The sequence below is a fragment of the Triticum aestivum genome, chromosome 3B, assembly GCF_018294505.1.
Source record: "Triticum aestivum cultivar Chinese Spring chromosome 3B, IWGSC CS RefSeq v2.1, whole genome shotgun sequence".
Lineage (NCBI taxonomy): Eukaryota > Viridiplantae > Streptophyta > Magnoliopsida > Poales > Poaceae > Triticum > Triticum aestivum.
The window spans coordinates 86,627,962-86,648,530 of NC_057801.1; the positions used below are offsets into that span (position 1 = coordinate 86,627,962).

The 20,569-nt window shown below is 46.0% G+C and overlaps 1 long non-coding RNA gene across 7 annotated transcripts; it reads left to right on the forward strand.

The window, feature by feature from the left end:
- The first annotated feature begins 1,602 nt into the window (after positions 1-1,602).
- Positions 1,603-10,351, forward strand: LOC123068788 (uncharacterized). Of its 7 annotated transcripts, XR_006432022.1 has the most exons (11): positions 1,603-1,870; positions 6,123-6,711; positions 6,822-6,983; positions 7,101-7,214; positions 7,310-7,587; positions 7,697-7,750; positions 7,963-8,016; positions 8,952-9,013; positions 9,429-9,554; positions 9,636-9,715; positions 9,816-10,351. It is a non-coding gene; the product is annotated as an uncharacterized lncRNA (long non-coding RNA). The 7 variants fall into 7 exon arrangements; XR_006432020.1 differs by having other exon boundaries at positions 6,123-6,983; XR_006432024.1 differs by having other exon boundaries at positions 6,123-6,983; positions 7,313-7,587.
- Positions 10,352-20,569: the final 10,218 nt, after the last annotated feature.

The following is a 20,569-nucleotide window of genomic DNA, read 5'->3' on the forward strand; positions in this document are numbered from 1 at the left end:
CCAGTGCCGACGTGGCATGTCTTTTTCAAAAAAGCCCCTTGCTTTGCATGTAATCACATAAATGCCCAAATCTTTTCCGGGAAAAAAAGTTACTTAAAGTCTTTTTTGTTTCGTTCCAATTTCCACCACCGAATCTGACTGGTTTGAAAATTTCCGTCCAATTGAACAAATAAATAAAACATAATAAGTGTGCTGTCCAGGGTGTCGCGACATAACCACTACGCCAGGCCTTCGCTCGCGTTGTACTTCAGGCATTCGTTCTTTTATACTATCACACTGTGGCTGGGCCGGCCCACCGAGGACTGCATTTTGTTTTCGTTTCTAACTCAACTGGCGCGCATGCTGGGCTCGTTCATTGCCCCGGATTCATTTCATTTCTCTTATGCTTTCAAATACGCACGAACATTTTTTAATGTACGCTGAGCACTTTGAATAAAAGTTGAACAGTTTTAATGCATTTCTAGAATTTATTATTATTACACAATGATTTTAAATACAGGTTGTCAACTTTTTCTTTTCAAACGGTCAACACTTTTTTCATCATAATGAACGTTGAACATATTTTAAATGCAAATTGAACATTTTTGTAATATAGGTTGATCGATTTTCTTAATATGATGAACATTTTACTTAATGTGTGATGATTTTTTTGTAATTTATGCTGAACATTTTCTTAATACACGATGAGTTTCAAGAATATTATGGTGAATATTTTCTTAATACATGGTTATATTTTTGTATTTCAAAAAATGTTCTGCATGTATTAGAAACTTATTGTGTAAAATGATTCTTGCATTTCCAGAAACATGTTGTTTTTTTAATAAAAGTTGAACATTTTTAATCCATTTCTAAAAATTATTATGATTAAAAAATTATTTTTAATACATGTTTTGCGCCATGTGTCTAAAATTTAATGCATTTCAAATTATATGTTCAACTTTTAATGCATTGCATGCAAGAATGATTAAGAAACCGGGGTAAAAAGTTCTTGAAACTCATCGTGTATTAAGCAAATATTCATCATAAATTACAAAAAGTTCACTGCACAATGTGTAAAGTGTTCATCATATCTTAAGAAAAAATTTCAACATGTATTACAAAAATGTTCAGTTTGCATTTAAAATATATTCAACGGATATTACAAAATTAAGAAACTGCTCACTGTTTGCAAAAAAATCATCATGCATTGAATTTTTTTCACTACAAGCAGAAAAGGTGCTCAGGGTACATTAAAAAAAATTACATGGGTATTTGAAAGCATAAGGGAAATGAAACGAACAGAAACCGGGGCAACGAACAACCCGAGGACGCGCGCCAGTTAACTGCGAAACCAAAAAAAAAAAGCTGGCTTTGATGGGCCGGCCCAGCGTTCTCCACATAGTATACTAGTATATAAGAAAGTATGCCTATAGTACGACGCGAGATGCCGAGTGGCTCTGTGGTTAGCGCGCGGCAGAAATTGTCAAACCAGTCCAGTTCCGTGGTGAAAATTGCGAACAAAAAAAAAGACCTCTCGGAAGCCTTTTTCCCGCAAAAAAAATTGGGCATTTATGTGATTACATATAAAGGAAGGGGTCTTTCTGAAAAAACATGCCACGGAGGAGGCGGGGCCCGTGGAGGAGGACAGCCGCCGCCTCTTCCCTGCCTCCCCATCTCGCCCGAAACATCGCTCCTGGAGCCCTTCCCAGTCCACGGTGGAGCCCCCATCCCAGCTCCGCATCCGAGATCCGCGACAAGGGAGGGGTGGATCGATGATGCTGCAGCAAAGAGGAACGAGGTTGGGCAGTGGTGAGGCATCGGCACCAGAGATGCAGATCTGCGGCGGAGCGGGATCGGTGACGAGGATGACCTGTGACTCCTCATGGCAAAGGTAATTTCTGACATCCCCTTCCTGGCTCCCTTCCTCTGCTTCCCTGCTGTCGTAATCCCACCATCCGGCTTGTGGCGAAGTCTTAGTTGAGGAGAGGGTGGCGCTGCCGTAACCCCACCTGCTTGATTTGATCTTTGCCAATGCACATTGTATAGATTGATTTGCATCATGACTCGGATTGCAGAAGTGCATTTTGTAAAGCAAAAAACTTTTGATGCAAAGGATCAGGGGACGAAGCTGAATGATCCCTTTCAGATATCAGCATTGTACTTGCGGAATTGCATGGCATGCAAAGCCTGAAAGCAACAACTCCCTGGACTGGACCGACGAAATGAACTTGCAGCTACAAGGTGGACATCAGAATATTGGAGATTAGGCACGCACCGGGCTGTGGACATAAGAATATTGGAGATTAGGCATGCACCGGGCTGCTGTTAGCACACACACATCGGTCGCTGATCACTGTCGTTTTGAGCAGTTTTCCGGTAAGCCTGAGCTTTAATCTCGGGTCAACTGTGAGCCTCATTATCAGAGCTAGGATACAAAGGACACACTGTGCATATGTTGCAACCTTGACTTCTCTCGTCTATGAATAATATAGCTGCAGACACATTTAGGACCTCTCGTTTCTGAAATGGACAAGAAAAAAGGGCAAAAACAAATTTGTCAAGTTGCTGTACACATTTCCTTTGCTGTGATCTGTGGATGACCCTTCAAGCAGGGATTAGGTATAGATGTAGAGTAATTTACACCGAAGGATTACACATGTAACACACGGCAACCTAATTCATTTGACCGAGTCAGAGTTGAGGTCCCTGTTGATGAAAACTGCTAACTGTTCTACTGTGAATCTTATCACTCCAGACTGGTTCAGTAATGGTTGTAAGGTAGCTGTATAGTTATTTTGGTTGTTTGGCCTCTTCTTCGTTGGTTCCCATTTTCTGCCATGGTTTCTGTTTTTTCCCCTGTCTTTTGCTAATCAATTTTTTTCTTCTAACCAAGATTTTGCACCCTTAGGTGTGTATATTCTATATCAAAATAAACATATATACGAAAGAGGAAGCTCGCCCTTCCTCTAACCAACTCAGATGACCTAAATCGCACGCTTAATTTATTTATGATTTAATAGGCACCTACAAAGAGCAACTTTGCTTATGATCCAGGGCAACGGTTATCTGTCTTAAGCACTCAATGAGCACTTTCTACCAGATTAATTGAATGTTAATTATATAGATGAAGCTTAAAGCATCCACCTACTATTTCCGACCTGCACATTGGTCTCAAGCTACAAACTAAACTGGACTCAGACTAATGAGTACAGAGTTACAGTACCTCTGGTTAGTGTTATTGTTGAAAATTGAATTAGTAAAATAGCTTGTGGTAAAAATAAGAAAGATATACTGGCCACATGTGTGTTAATTATTGTTTCAAACCTGAAAATAGAAGTCTATAAATAAATCCCTAAATGTTTTCCCCTCAGGACAGAGTTGTTATTTTTTAGGAGCAAGGTACATGATATATATGTAGGGCCTCTTTGGTCAACGTCTCAATGGATATGAAGTAAACTCACGTTGACTCCGCGGCCCCATGTCTATCGAGCCCCACCTGCCATCCTCTCCAGAATCAGGAACAAAAGTGAAAAAAGCGGACGGCTGACCCGATCGGGTGGTCAAAACCGACGCGCGCCAGCGATGCCTCCAGATGAGCGGGTAGTCTCGGATGGTTTATATGTTCGATGTCCTGCTTGGCCATGGCAATTGGTAACACTGTCACCTCGGCTAGATAGCATCCTTATTATGTGCTTTAGTAGAGTGAGGTTTCTCTGTGATGCTACTGAGCTCGCGATTAACATGACACCCTGCCTAGGTCCTAAGGGTTGGTTAGAAACCTGAAGATACATTATGCTCGAATGACATTAGCACCACAGTGATTAATCAACCCGATATTACTTGCATGATATTTTTTATAACCTGTCGTAATCCCACCATCCGGCTTGTGGCGAAGTCTTAGTTGAGGAGAGGGTGGCGCTGCCGTAACCCCACCTGCTTGATTTGATCTTTGCCAATGCACATTGTATAGATTGATTTGCATCATGACTCGGATTGCAGAAGTGCATTTTGTAAAGCAAAAAACTTTTGATGCAAAGGATCAGGGGACGGAGCTGAATGATCCCTTTCAGATATCAGCATTGTACTTGCGGAATTGCATGGCATGCAAAGCCTGAAAACAACAACTCCCTGGACTGGACCGACGAAATGAACTTGCAGCTACAAGGTGGACATCAGAATATTGGAGATTAGGCACGCACCGGGCTGTGGACATCAGAATATTGGAGATTAGGCATGCACCGGGGTGCTGTTAGCACACACACATCGGTCGCTGATCACTGTCGTTTTGAGCAGTTTTCCGGTAAGCCTGAGCTTTAATCTCGGGTCAACTGTGAGCCTCATTATCAGAGCTAGGATACAAAGGACACACTGTGCATATGTTGCAACCTTGACTTCTCTCGTCTATGAATAATATAGCTGCAGACACATTTAGGACCTCTCGTTTCTGAAATGGACAAGAAAAAAGGGCAAAAACAAATTTGTCAAGTTGCTGTACACATTTCCTTTTGCTGTGATCTGTGGATGACCCTTCAAGCAGGGATTAGGTATAGATGTAGAGTAATTTACACTGAAGGATTACACATGTAACACACGGCAACCTAATTCATTTGACCGAGTCAGAGTTGAGGTCCCTGATGATGAAAACTGCTAACTGTTCTACTGTGAATCTTATCACTCCAGACTGGTTCAGTAATGGTTGTAAGGTAGCTGTATAGTTATTTTGGTTGTTTGGCCTCTTCTTCGTTGGTTCCATTTTCTGCCATGGTTTCTGTTTTTTCCCCTGTCTTTTGCTAATCAATTTTTTTCTTCTAACCAAGATTTTGCACCCTTAGGTGTGTATATTCTATATCAAAATAAACATATATACGAAAGAGGAAGCTCGCCCTTCCTCTAACCAACTCAGATGACCTAAATCTCACGCTTAATTTATTTATGATTTGATAGGCACCTACAAAGAGCAACTTTGCTTATGATCCAGGGCAACGGTTATCTGTCTTAAGCACTCAATGAGCACTTTCTACCAGATTAATTGAATGTTAATTATATAGATGAAGCTTAAAGCATCCACCTACTATTTCCGACCTGCACATTGGTCTCAAGCTACAAACTAAACTGGACTCAGACTAATGAGTACAGAGTTACAGTACCTCTGGTTAGTGTTATTGTTGAAAATTGAATTAGTAAAATAGCTTGTGGTAAAAATAAGAAAGATATACTGGCCACATGTGTGTTAATTATTGTTTCAAACCTGAAAATAGAAGTCTATAAATAAATCCCTAAATGTTTTCCCCTCAGGACAGAGTTGTTATTTTTTAGGAGCAAGGTACATGATATATATGTAGGGCCTCTTTGGTCAACGTCTCAATGGATATGAAGTAAACTCACGTTGACTCCGCGGCCCCATGTCTATCGAACCCCACCTGCCATCCTCTCCAGAATCAGGAACAAAAGTGAAAAAAAGCGGACGGCTGACCCGATCGGGTGGTCAAAACCGACGCGCGCCAGCGATGCCTCCAGATGAGCGGGTAGTCTAGGATGGTTTATATGTTCGATGTCCTGCTTGGCCATGGCAATTGGTAACACTGTCACCTTGGCTAGATAGCATCCTTATTATGTGCTTTAGTAGAGTGAGGTTTCTCTGTGATGCTACTGAGCTCGCGATTAACATGACACCCTGCCTAGGTCCTAAGGGTTGGTTAGAAACCTGAAGATACATTATGCTCGAATGACATTAGCACCAGCGTGATTAATCAACCCGATATTACTTGCATGATAGTTACCATTTGGAGGTATGTTATTTTGCTAAAAATGGTACCTATGCTCTAACCTTTTGTAAAGTGAATCAAATCAACTTAATCCAAATTAGGACACTTTTTTACAATCTAGAATTGTGCTTATGATATTTTTTACTTTAAAACTACACTACTGAATATAAGATCTCACAAATATGTTCAGGAAATGAATACCATTAAAAAGCCAATCATGATATGTCTCCTTATTTACAGACTGATCTCAGTTTCTACTATGCATTGCTTTTTTGTTAGCTTGCAATATTATTTAATATATTTATCTCAGAAATACAAGTAAAATACACACTTTTGAAAGCTCACAATGTAACAGCTTGATGGATTTATGCCTTTCAGAGGGGGGCATGGCGCCTCAGCTCCGCCACCGATGACAACCTCGGCGGCAGCAGCACGCGCAGTGCCGACATGGTCAAGGTGCGGCAGTATGGGAAGACGTGCAAGGAGCTCACCGGCATGTTCATGACACAGGAGTTGGCCATGCACTCTGGCTCTGTATGGTGCATTAACTTCAGCTTGGCTGGACGGTACCTTGCGAGCACCGGCGAGGACCGTGTGATCCATGTCTGGGAGGTCTCCGAGGGTGAGAGAAAGGGGGAGCTGCTCGGGGAAGGTGCGGTTTCAGAGGAGAGTGGTAGCGGAGGCAGCCTGTTTGTGGCAGTTGCTGGAAATGGATCGCGGTGGTGGCAATGTCGCCGCTCAGCAGTGCAAACAAGGGATATGTGGAGAAGAAGAGGAGGCCACGGGTGCAGAGCAGCCGCAAGTCTGTCGGTTCTGATCATCTGGTTGTGCCCGAATGCGTGTTTGGGTTCAGAGATAAGCCATTTTGCTCGCCCCTGGGGCACACCGCTGATGTTCTTGATCTACAAGATGCTAATCGCTTCAGCTTTGGGTTAACTTGTTGGCTGGCTCCTGAAACTGAGCACATGTTGGTATTTCATTGTTGTACTGGTGTATGCAAGGGTTATTTTCGTGCAGAGGTTTTGAACTGTGATTTCCTTCTCTTTCAAGCCTAAAGCATTCAACTGATAATTTCAGGCAGGCATTTCAATTTTCTATCATGCTTCTAGATATCAAACGTGGTTGAGAAAGTTCCATTTTTAAGGGGCTGGAGCTCCATGGCTTACAGATCTAACGACCCCTGATGCTCTTTGCATATTTCCAATGATAACATCACTGTTCGCCATGCTTCCCTTTGAGGTATGTGTTCAATTCTTTTTACCTAAATGTATGTTTGTTCTTGGGCTACAAAATTTGAGATGCCATTTATTGCATCCTTCAACTATTTTTCCTGCTGAACCTGCCGGCTCGACCCAGGAGCGGCAGGTGCAGATGCGTGTGCGAGGAGCGCCGTCGGTCGACCGGCGTTCTTTCTTCGTCAGGAAGGGTGCAGCCTGCTACTCAAGCCCCTCTCCTTCGCTCCTTGAATAGGTACATCGACCTTCTCCTTCCCCGTTTATCTGACCCCGTTGTGCTCTTGCCATAGCTGCTCCTAACCCAGGCTTTCGCCGCTCCTCAACTCTCAGCAGGAGAGGCATGGGCACCACCACACTGGAGAGATGGACGAGGACATGAAGCTTTCGTGGAGAGGACGAGGTGGCCGCCGCTGCACCCCCATGCCGCGGACGCCGAGATTCCCATCCTCTCTGCCCTTGATAACCACTTCGGCGGCGCCATGAACGGCACAATCGCCTCTTCTCGGCAGGCGCAGACCGCATGGTCGTCTTCCTCTCCGGCTTCTTCTACACCATCAGACTCAGACCCTCTCCCGCTCCCTCTCCCTCTGCATCTCTGTAAAAATATGGTAAGCATTTCTTCAGAGTATCTCTATTGACTGATTTGGTTCCTTCGGTATTGACCTGTGCAAAATAGGGTCAATGAAATCAGAGTATTGACCTGTATTGCATTTGTAGCTTAGGTCAACTAGGAGATGATGCAAGCCAAGGCGCTCACACCGATTTAAGATGGTATATTCTGAACTTCCTTTGGTTTATGAGACAAAAAGGATGTTATATCTGCATGCTACTACAGTTTAGGCATTGATATTATTTGAGCATCTTTTGGTCCTGATGCCATATTTATTGCAGTTACAAAATTATTAACATTAATTTTCATTTTTCATTTGTTGATCTAATTTTTTAGACCAAAATGAGAAGCCATCCTTTTATTTTCATTTCAGGTGTGGGTGATCAATAGAAGACAAATGAATACACTGATGGAAGGCCATGTCAAAGTACCTTTCTATTTTGTATTTTCTTTTTGTTTAGGATCTACTATAATTTCCCAGAAAGTTTTTATTCCATAGATGATATTTGGTTTTATTCTACATTTTTTTTCCTTTGCAAAGATAGATATTATAAGAGATAAATAGCATGTAAAGGTTAACCTTATATAGCCTTTTTTATGAGCGATAATCTAACACTTACAAGATCATCTTAGGATTTCCTAATGGATACTGTACACATTCCACCAAGGATTATTTTAGATGCTATGCCTACCCCAACTTGTTTGGGACTAAAGGCTTTGTTGTTGTTGTTGTTGTTGTTGTATGCTGAAAGACACTATAGCTCCCAAAATCTGTATACTACACCCAGCCTGCAGGAAACGTTGGTATAGAGTAGAGACTGTGACTGGGTTTTATCCATTTCTACAACACTTGCCAGAGTGTACTGTCAAGAGATTTGTTTATTTACATATGAAATCACCATAATTTTTTGCCATGGCTCTGGTTCTTGATATAGTGCTTAAAAGCACTATCCCATCCTGATTGTCTCACTGAATATCGTCTTCGAGAACTGGGCATTCTTCTAGTCCATGAAGAGCACTCGCATGGTCAAGCACCATGAGATCTTCATCCGCAACACCGAGTGACCTTGAAGATGAGGCCAGAGAGATCCGTCGCCTACTGGGTTCGATCGGATGCCATCGATTTCACCCACCGCCAATGACGGCGAGGCCGGTGGCTCTGGCATTGAGCGATATACTTCACCTCTCACGTGAAGAAATAAGATTTTTTGAGGATTAGGATTATTTATAAAATATAATGAGCATCTTTTACCACCAATGGCCTATGAAGTCTCACCGTATTAAGACACATGCATCACTATTAATCATCCCAGCTAAAACCACAGTCAGATAAATCAACTTAATTATTCTACTACTTTCCAGATGACAGCTGTTAAACAAAGGTAGACACAGCCAGTGATACCAGCGGTGGCCAATTACCCATGGTAATTCTGAAAACATACTTATGATTGATTGTACATCGCAAAGAATGTTTCTTCTTCTTCACTAATGCATGCTATTTGATCAGTATTTTTTTATCACTTATGCATGCAAGTTGATCAAGTATGTAATAAAACAAACTTCTTTCAGGTCCAGTAGGTGTTCTGTTTGTTATTCATTAATGCTCTGATTTATTTGCTGTTACATGTACAAGCTGTTTGCTATTCATTAATGCTCTGATTTATTTGCTGTTACATGTACAAGCACTGCTTACTGCTTCCCACTGACCATATACAATAGATAATCTTTCTACCTTTCACGAGTACACACAAGCTAATTAGCCCCTCTGTTTGTTTATGTTGTCCTCTATTTGCTATTGCAAACTCTTACCATGTTGTCCTCTAATTTGCTCCAACACAGACGAACCACTGCGTCAGAAGCACAATAAGCCATACGAGTATATTCATCGCCCACGCAAAGCAAACTCAATCCAAAAGTTCAAAGGCAAGAAAATCCATGTAAAGCCTAGAAAGTACATTCTCCGTGGTAAGAGCTACATTACTCTTCTCATTCCATCAACTCTCGCAACAACTGCTAAAAGATATAACTTTGTACAACTTAACATAGGTGAGCCTTGCATCCACTACTTAGATGAGTTTACTCACCACATTGTGTGGGGCAACCCAGTTAAGCTCTACAACCATAATGTTCGTACACTGTGACTAATCTTTGCAATTACTCTGTCCAGTTTCATATAGTATCATGGTAGAAAATGTTATAGTGACTAACCTTTACTGTTATTTTCAGTACTTTAGCGTTCCCCTTTCTATGGGTTCCCTTTTCCCACACATGGATGCTGACCATGGTGAACTGCCAATCACTATTGGAGACGGAACTACGCTGTCACGACCCCCTTTATCAAGGGTGTTGACAAAAGGGCCACCATCACTAAAGGCTGGAGTGACTTCTTCCGTCAGGCACACATGAACGAAGGGCAAGTATATGCTTTCGCCTTCAAATGCACTTCCAAGGGACTCTGCCGGATCATCTACTCAATATAAGCAAGTTGCAAGAGCCCCTTGTTATATAACTTAGTATTCTTAGTATTAGTACAGATGCCTATCAAGACTTCCGTGTTTATCATCTTTTTAGATCTTATGTAATCCCCTAAGACCATCCTGTGCATTTAGCTATCGGTTATTTGCCGCTTAGACTGCTATGTGGTATGCTTTTGAAACAACCTTGATGGAAGAAATATATGCTTTCACCTTTAAGTGCACATCCAAAGGCCTTTGCATGATTGTCTATCCAATCTAAACAGATCAAAAAAGTCCTTTCCTACATGACTTATTGCATCATTTTCAATCTTATGTACTTACTGCGTATAGAATGAGCTATTCTTTTCGAATAACAATATGTTAATACATGCTCTTACAATAATTAGCTTACACTCGGCCTTTGCGCCATTGGCGCAATGGGTCATCTAGTATTTTTAAAGGCCCGGTCGTAACTAGGCATGCGTAGGGCGACTGGGGGCGCGACCGCCGGGGTCCCCGCGGGGCCGCCGCCTGCTTCCTCTGGTGACCGACGTCAGGTGGGGGGCCGGTTCTGAGCACTCGCCGACGCTGACGAGGACGATGGGGATGAGGAGGCGGATGTGGCGCCGCCATCTCCGCCATCGTCGACGCCTTCTGATTTTTTGTGCGAGTTTTTGAATGCAGGATACAATGAAGATGAGGTCGCCACTACCGTCGACAAGGTCTTGCCCGTTGATGATCCGGCCAGGGTCGGGCTTCATGCAGGAGAGACCAAGGAGATGTTGCGCCGGGTGGTCCACCGGAGAACGGCGGCGGCGGCGATCCGGCCATGGAAGGGCCCCCCTGCCTAAGGTACGTTTACCAAACCTAACTATTTTTGATCTGATTCGGCCGGAATCATGGACTACGGTGACAAGGAGAAAGAATTCTCGTCGGGCAGGGCCTAGATAGGCGCCGGAGGTGACTGCAGCAGCGCCGCCGGTGGTCATGGCGTCCCGGATCAGGGCGGCTCGCCAGGAGTGTTTGAATTCGCTCCTGGGCCGAGATGCGTTGCGGATTGTTGTTGGGCCGATGAGTATCATTGGGCTGGGGATTGTTGGGTATGTGGCCCAGACAGAACCGGTCCAGCTCGATATCGAGGGGGACGAGGCATGCATTGAGTTGCGATCGACGTTGCCGTCTCCCTCACCGCGTCCTAGGGTTTTTCTTCGTTGGACACCGAGACTTCGCTCCGCGGGGATCGGGCGGGCTCGGCGCATCCCGCCTCTCAGAGCCATGGCGGGGCGCGGTGGTGCTCCGTCGCCCGGAAAGAAGCCGGTTGCGCCAGCCGGGGTGGGCCGCACTGGTGGAGCGCCGCCGCCGGGTGCTGTGCCCTTGCCGGCAGCTGGCGCTGGCCGCGATGGTGTGTCGCCCTTGACTTCTGCTGTGGGCCGTGGAGCTGGCGTCCCCGGTGGGGCGGCCAATGTGGTGGTGGGTCGTGGCGGTGGCGTGCTGCCCGGTGCTCAGCCGCCGGCGCCGGGTGTGGCGGTCTTGCCTTCGGCCGGGCGAGGCGGGCCGGTCCTTGGTCCTCGACCTACGGCGCCCGGCCTAGCTGGGGTTTCCACTGCGGGTCGGGGTGCTGCGCCGCCCAGGCCACCTGTGCCAGGGAGCCAAGGGGTGACGACGGGTCAGCAGCCTCGGGCGGCCCCGCCACATCACTTTGTTGCCCGACCGTCGCAGAATCGGGCTGCGCCGGTGTTGTCGCAGGTACCGCCGCCATAAACCAACATCGTTGGTGGTGCTTCGGCTGCGCCCCGGGGTCAATGGGGGGATGATGGTTACAATGCTTATGGAGTTAGTCAACACCGGGGCTCTTCATCCACGGGTGGAGGTTGTGGATATGCTTGGCAGAGCGACAGTTCGGCAGAGAGGCCGTTTCTGGGTCCTATGGGTGGTTTTGTTGAGGGGCATCTGGCCCGGGATATCGGCAGCGAGGTGGTTTCCGCGGTCATCGTGGTGGTCGAGGCGGTCGAGGTGGCCGGTACCGTCCACGACAACCTCCTCTGACCGTTGTGGTCGAGCAGACGAACGCTGGCGGGGCTGCCGAGGAGCCGGTGTTGTCCGGTCAGGCTATGGAGGTAGTGACGGCTCTCGCTAATGTTGAGGTTCCTGAGAATGAGACTATGGGTAATTTGTTCGTGGAAGTGTCAGACAGGGCTGATTCAAATAGGGCGTCCAAGTGGGCGCGCAAGAAGGAGAAAATGTTATGCTATCGTTATGGCGAGAAGGGTCATTTTATTGCTGAGTGCCTGGCTGAGTTATGTGATACTTGTGGCAAGCTGACACATGACTCGGGGGAATGTCCGCTTCTGCGAGATCAGGCACCGTCTTTTATGATGTATGGAATGTATTGTGCTGAACTCACGTTCTTTGAGTCTCATAATGAGAGGGAGGTTCCTGACGAGACCTAGAGCATGACCACTGGGATTGTCAAGGTGACTAGAGGAGAGGTCTCTGAGACCCAGATTGTGCAGAGGCTCCGGGAGTTAGCCCCTGGGGACTTCCAGTGGGAGCTCGTCAGTCTCACGGAAAAGATGTTCAGGGTTGGGTTTCCTTCGATGGAGGATTTGCAGAGGCTTCTGAGTTTTGGGATGTGCAAAGTGTCGGGTACAAATTGCATCCTCGAGTTCCATGAGTGGAAGCAGGTGGAGCCTCAGGGTAAGCCTCTTACTCAGGCGTGGCTGCATTTCTCCAGGGCTCCCTCGAAGCCGATGCAGGATGCTAGGGTCATGGCTAGCTTGGGCATTATGGTGGGGAAGACTGAGCGAGTGGATATGGCTTTTACCAGAGCTCATGGGGTAGCTCATCTACTGGTTAGTATTTTGGACATTGAGTACGCGCCTGAGGTCGTCAAGTGGACATATCGAGGCCAGCTTTATAACCTTGTGATTGAGTTTGAGGATGAGAGCCTGTTCGCCGAGGCAGCTAACGGGACTGATGTTGATATGCACGAGGGAGATGACAGCGCGGGAGCGAAGGAGACACCGGTCGATGATACTGGACGAGAGTTGTCCAAGGGACCGGGGTCCGTGTCTCCGACGATCGGGGATGGGACGGTTCCACCCTCCTCGGTGCCTAAGACTTCTGTGAGATTTGAGTCTTTCGAGCCCGCTTCTGCACCCCCGACGCTTTGGAGTGATCGGGTGGAGTCTGATGAGGCTTTTGAGCTCGCGCTGCTTGCTTTGGTTTTTGAGGATGCTGTGAGCCCTGCTCCTGGGGCCTCGCCGGTCTCGGCCAGGGGAGAGGAGGAGGAGGTTAGGCAAGCGGCCACTCCCTCACGTGCACAACACGTTGTCTCTCCTCAGGACGAGGTTCCGGTAGTGGAGGTCTTTTCTTCGGGAGGGGACCCGGGGCAGGCGGCCTCGGCTCTCTCTTCTCCTATCGAGGTGCAGGTGCTGTAGGGGGCGGAGCCGCTTTCTGAAGGGGACTCGGGGAAGGTGGCCCCCGTGTCCTCTTCTCCTCCCGTGGTGGACGAGGTCTCGGCGGTGGTGGTCTTACCTTTGGGAGGGGGTTTGGGGCAGGTGGCCCCGGAATCCTCTTCTCCCATCGCTTGTCGGCGCTGCAGGTGGCGGCATCGCCGCCGGAAGGGGGCTCTAGGCACATGGCCTTAGAGCCCTCTTCACCTGGGGCGCCTATGGTGGCCGCCCCTCAGGTGCTGGGTGGGGAGTTCGGGCAGGTGGCCCATGCACTCCCCTCCCCCGGTGCGTTGTCGTCTCCGTGATGTGGGGCGCGACTGACGTCTGCGGCGCTGGAGAGTGCCTCACCGCTTCCTGGCGTTACCGCTGGGGCGTCCGTGGAGGCTGACCGGCTTCGCATTTGGGGTGAGGCAGGAGGTCCCACCACGGGAAGGATCTCTCGGGAGGAGGTTATTGCGTTTGGAGGGATTCTGAATCCGGTTTCTGAGGGATGACGGTTGAGCTACCGTCTCCAGAATCATCCAGAGGTTGACGACATTCAGCAGTGGTGCGCCATGAGGGCGGCCAAGCTTCGTGATGTTGAGGTCACTACTGGTATGTCGGTTAATACCTCTAATTCCATTTTGCATTTTTCTAATATTGAGATTATTAATAATGCAAATCAATTAGGAGTTTCACTAGGTAGTAATGATAGTGAAATTTCAAATTCTGTTAATGATCTCCTGGATTTAGAGGCTGAGCGGGCTTTAGAGATGATTCATACCTTAGCAGCAGTTAAGTCCATGAGTGATTCCGACTTTGATGCTTTGGGGTCAGGGTGCTCGATAATTTTTGTGCGGATCTTATACCTCCCCTACCTGAGTCGGAGGAGGAGGATGATACTTCTGAGAATGTTGTGGTTAGACCTTCTGAGACTGGTTGTGAGGACCAGTTGCAGAGTCAGAACATTCCTAAACGCAAGTGGAAGCGGAAGGTTTACCCGGTGTCCGCAGTGCATAGGAGTGCTAGGATCCGTACGGCAAAAAAATTCCATGATGAATTATGAAAGGAATCTTTTGGAATAGCAGAGGTCTAAAAGACTTGGCTAAAAGAAGGTTTCTTGCAGAGGCGTCTATCGAGCATAGGTTAGATTTTATCGCTTTGTCGGAAACTGGTAGAGATAATTTTGCCCCACAATTTCTAAATACTTTGTCGGGAGGTATTTGATTTTGACTGGCACTATCTGCCACCAAGAGGGAGATCGGGTGGGATCTTACTCGGAGTTCGATGCGATTCGCTAGAGGTTCGAAGTGTGGTAATGGGAGATTTTGCAGTTAAGTTTCGGGTGCGGTAGAAGGCCGATGGGTTCAATTGGGCTCTAGTGGCGGTATATGGTGCCGCACAACCCGAACTCAAACCCGAGTTCTTGGATGATCTGGTTAGGATTTGCGGCTCTAAGCAGCTCCCTATCCTGATGGGGGTGATTTCAACATCATTAGAAGGCGTGAGGAGAAGAACAATGATAACTTTGACGACAGATGGTCATTCATGTTTAATACTATCATTGAAAGCTTGGATCTGAGAGAGATTGAGCTTTCGGGAAGAAAATTCACCTGGGCTAACGCGATGCCAAATCCGACGTTTGAAAAGTTGGATCGAGTGTTGGCTAGCGTCGAATGGGATCAGAAGTTTCCCTTTGTAACAGTTCAGGCTCTTTCCCATGGAATTTCTGACCACATGCCTTTATTTCTGGACTCTGGTGAGGCCACCCACTTGGGAAACAAAAACTCATTTTCGTTCAAGCTTGCTTGGTTTGAACAAGACGGCTTCTTTGATCTCGTAGCCAGAGAGTGGGCTAAGGATAAGGAGGTAGGACTGCGCTTGAGCGCTGGCAGAATAAGATCAGACATTTGAGAAGTTTCCTGCGTGGGTGGGCTAAGCATCTTAGCGGAATTTATAAGGTCGAAAAGGAACGGCTCCTTACCCTTATTCAGTCCTTAGATGTAAAAGCAGAAACCACAGTTCTGCCGGCCTCGGAGCTTCATGCCAAGCTTGACGCAGAGATGAGGCTGAAAGAGCTTCTTCGTGAAGAGGAATTGAAGTGGGCGTTGCGGGCCAAGGTCCGACGAGTAGTCCAGTGGGACGCGAACACTCAATTCTTTCACATGATCGCTAATGGTAAACACAGAAAGAAGAGGATGTTTCAGCTTGAACAAGATGAAGGAACGATTTTAGGACAGGAGAACCTAAAATTATACATTACTGAGTACTACAAGCAGCTGTTTGGACCTCCAGAGGATAACTGTGTGTCTCTGGATGAGTCCAGGATTGAGGATGTTCCTCAACTAACTGCAACGAAGAATGATATTTTGGCTGCTCCTTTTACTGAGAAAGAAATGTTTGAGGCCATATCGCAAATGAAAAATAATAAGGCTCCCGGCCCGGATGGATTTCCAGCTGAATTTTATAAGAAGTGCTGGCATATTATTAAGGGGGATCTCTTGCCTTTGTTCAATGATCTATTCTCTAGACAACTTCAGCTTTTTCAACTGAATTTTGGAACGATAACCCTGCTTCCTAAGAAAACAGAGGCTGTGAGAATTGAGCAATTCAGGCCCATCTGTCTTCTTAATGTTAGTTTCAAAAAATTTATCAAGGTCGGGACTAATAGGCTCACACAAATCACGCATGCTGTGGTGCAACCTATCCAAACTGCTTTCATGCCGGACAGGAACATCCTCGAAGGGGTTGTGGTCCTTCATGAAACGCTCCATGAGATCCACACGAAAAAACTAGATGGAGTTGTTTTAAAGGTGGATTTCGAGAAAGTGTACAACAAAGTCAAATGGCCTTTCCTTCAGCAGGCCTTACGCATGAAGGGTTTTGATGAAGCTTGGCGACGCCAGGTAGAATCTTTCACGCAAAAAGGGAGTGTTGGAATTAAAGTGAATGACAACATAGGTCATTATTTCCAGACACACAAGGGCCTGAGACAAGGTGATCCAATGTCTCCTATTCTGTTCAACATTGTGGTTGACATGTTGGCAATTCTGATAGGAAGGGCAAAGGAGGCCGGTCAGGGGGGGGGTGGCTTGGTGCCTCATCTAGTTGATGGTGGTGTGTCCATCCTGCAGTACGCTGATGATACAATCATCTTTATGGAGCATGACTTGGCAAAAGCGAGAAATATGAAGCTGGTGTTATGCTTATTTGAACAATTGACCGGATTGAAGATTAATTTTCATAAAAGCGAGTTGTCCTGCTTTGGTAGAGCCAATGAGGAACAAGAGGCTTATAGGCAATTGTTTGGATGCGAATTGGGGGCATTACCTTTCACGTACTTAGGTATACCCATTCACCATCGTAAGCTAATAAATAGAGAATGGAAGTGCATCGAGGATCGGTTTGAGAAGAAACTGAGTTGCTGGAAGGGCAAACTCATGTCATATGGAGGCCGATTGATTCTTATTAATTCGGTGCTCACGAGTATGCCTATGTTTCTCTTATCTTTCTTCGAAGTCCCAGTTGGTGTTAGGAAAAGGCTGGACTTCTATCGATCCCGGTTCTTCTGGTAGAGTGATGAACTAAAGAGAAAATACCGACTCGCCAAATGGGATATCATCTGTCGACCAAAGGACCAGGGGGGCCTTTGTATTGAGAATCTTGAAGTCAAGAACATATGTCTTCTCAGTAAGTGGCTGTATAAACTATCAGTTGAGACTGAGGCCACGTGGACGCAGATTCTCCGTAGTAAGTATGTGCAGTCTAAGACGTTGTCCCAGGCGACAGTGAGACCGACAGACTCGCCGTTTTGAAAGGGGCTTATGAGAGTCAAAGTTGTCTTCTTTAATAGAACAAAGTTTATAGTCGGTAATGGAAACACCACCCGCTTCTAGGAGGATACCTAGCTTGGTGAAACGTCGTTGGCGCTTCAGTATCCGTCCCTGTATCGTATTGTTCAACGACGTGATGCTCTTGTTGCCACGATTATGCAATCCATTCCCCTTAATATTCAGTTTAGGAGGGCGCTTGTTGGCGACCGGTGGGAAGCATGGCTTCATTTGGTGAGTAGACTGATGGAGGTTCAGCTATCTCATCAGCCCGATCAGTTGTGTTGGAAGCTTACTAGGTCTAGAGAGTTCATAGTTAAGTCGATGTATATCAATGTCATTAACTCTAGTGTTATTTCTAGTTCCAAAGATGTTTGAAAAGTCAAAGTTCCTTTGAAAATTAAAGTGTTTATGTGGTTTGTACATAAATAACAAGTCATTTTAACAAAGGATAATTTGGTTAAGCGCAACTGGACAGGATCTACTAGATGTAGTTTCTGTGATCGGGACGAAACTATCAAGCACCTCTTCTTTGACTGTCCTTTGGCAAGAGTTTTGTGGCACATGGTGCATATTGCCTTTAACATTACTCCCCGAATTCGGTCAGTACGTTATTTGGAACGTGGCTTGTTGGGATAGAGTCCGAAACAGCTAGAAACATTCGTGTAGGAGTATGCGCTTTGTTGCGGGCAATTTAGAATTACAGAGATGATTTAGCTTTTAATAGAACAACAAATATTCATTTTCTGCAGGTTTTATTCCGAGCTACTGCACTGATCCGTATGTGGTCGTTACTCACTCCGACGGAGGCCAGGGAGCGTTTGGTTACTGGATCTGTCCGGTGAGAGATGGTAGCGCGGGATACCTTCAATCAGTTTGGATGGCGGTCATGTAATAGGATAGGCAATTAGTTTACCTATCTTTGTTATGCCAGCCTGTTGTGGCTTTTGGGCCTTTTATTTTTGGCGTTGTGGCTCTTTGTGAGATTGCCGTTATTTTGTTTTCAAACTATAAGACCTTGTTGAACATCTTTATTTATCTATAAATGTGGCCGTATGCATCGTTCTGATGTAGAGCCCGGGGAGTCCTTCCTTTTCAAAAAAAATATATTTTGTTGTTGTTTACTACTTCCTCCGTCCGAAAAAACGCGTCCCTCAAATGGATGTATCTAGCACCAGCATCAAGTTAGTGCTAGATACATCCATTTGAGGGACAAGTTTTTTCAGACGGAGGGAGTATATACTTACCGGCTGAAGCTATTGTGGAAGTTCACTGTAAGTTAAGGGTTGTGCATATTTACTGTGTAAATAAATTGATGCATTGCTTTTGTTAGTGTCCTACCCTCGTATCAAGCCAAAACTGGATAAGTAACTAAAATGGTAGCAGAATGATGGAACTCAATCGTTTTGGCGAGTCTAACAGAGCATGGCAAGCACGAACAGCCAACATCCATACCAAAAGCCTTGCCTCGAACAACTAACCATCCGTTAATTATAAATCCACTTGTAGTCAAACTCGTGCTATATTCGACACATATCGAACATCTGACTGACCAACCATATGAAAGAAGCAGTAAGAGTGAGTGTGTGATTTAGCTCTGGCTCCCTAGAAGCTAATAAATCTCATATTTGTAGTTTCACTCGTACACAAATGCTTTCTCGGAGCAAGCTGGGAAACAATTTCAAAATGATCGACTCTCATTAACTTTTGAGCAACTTTCATTGAGTTTCATGAGATTTTTTAGGAAGTTTCGACCACTCTTAATCAAGTTTCATTAATACCATGCAAACTGAAGGCAAGATGTAAGCATAATTCAGACAGTGTAAAGCCAGTTCAATAATTCCAGTTCGGCGCTCAACACATGGATGTGTGCTACAAATTCAAATTTGGAGTACGTTCTACATGAGCTCCGGGTGCTTCGTTGACACACATTAAATAAAAGATCCTCTGTTTTTATTCCAGATAATTCAACAGCCAACATTACTGCACGATCCCGCGGATCATGTCAATGGCGGCGGCGAGAGGTTGTTCGGCTGAGGGCCTATGGGAGGCCCAGGTTTCGGAGCCGGAGGCGGCGGCACTGGGACCAGTAAGAGCTTCCTGCCGCCGGTGATCTGCAGCTGGCTCCGACGAGCTGCGAGGCCATCAAGACGCGCAGCCGGCGGCTCGCGCGCTCCTGGCCAATACATAACGCAAAGCAAAACAAATTATAGCAGCTAACCAACTTAGTCCTACCTACGTACTGCCGTTTATCGATGCATAAACCTACGTACCATGTATGGCGCGGGCCTCCAGAGGATAAGGCGACGAGACGAGGAGGACGGCGACGAGGACGGCGGCGAGCAGAACCGACGGTGCCGGCCGACGGGCAAGGATCTCCATTAGGTGGCGGCACCTGAATCTTGCTGATAGATTCCTACAAGATAGGAGTACAGTAGGATCTGCTACTACTACACGTTTAGCTCCCGCTGGTTTGGAGAACGTTCAGCACCTGCTCCTATTTATAGGGAGGAAGGCTGACCTAGCTTGAGTTAGTACTTGGTCTAGACTTGTAGAGGTTGACGATGCTTAGCATGGCCGAGGTTTCTCCAAGTTGTTTTGAGCTGGCCGAGGTTAATTACGCCGCGGAACCAAGCAAAGCACGCATGCATGCACGTGCAGCCAGGTCTCAAGATCTGCGCTAGCTTGCTCGGGCTTCGGACAATGCTGTACAGGTGGCAACTGAATTTATGGCTAGATTCCAGCGGTTCCCACCTCGCCGTGCAGTTGCCACTTGGATCCGGCCTACGCGATCTATTTTAAATTTCAGTCGTCCTGACTCCCCTACCTGGTAATGTCATCCAGCCGCTTACTGGCAATTTGTTTTGAGTAATGCTACACGTACAAACAAGTTATAAGGTTTTACAAAAAGGATTAATTTGATTGGTCAATAGGTGGAGAGGCGGCCCATCCCCCCTGAAAATCAAGGGGGAGGGGGCAAGTTTGTGATTGGTTAGTAGATGAAAAAAATCATAGTCAGAATTGCGTGTAACTCTTTATATGTTTAGCATTATGTTTTGGAGTACAAAGTATTTCTCCTGCAAATTTTTTTTTTGAAAAAAAGGATGACCTCCGGCCTCTGCATCTCGGAATGCATGTGGCCAATTTATTGATTATTCTTAAGGACCTTACAAAGTAGAACAACAATATGACTGAATCCGCCATCTTGGCAACATCTGCCGCTACTCCTATCCAAATGATGAAGGGGTGCAAGCTGGGCC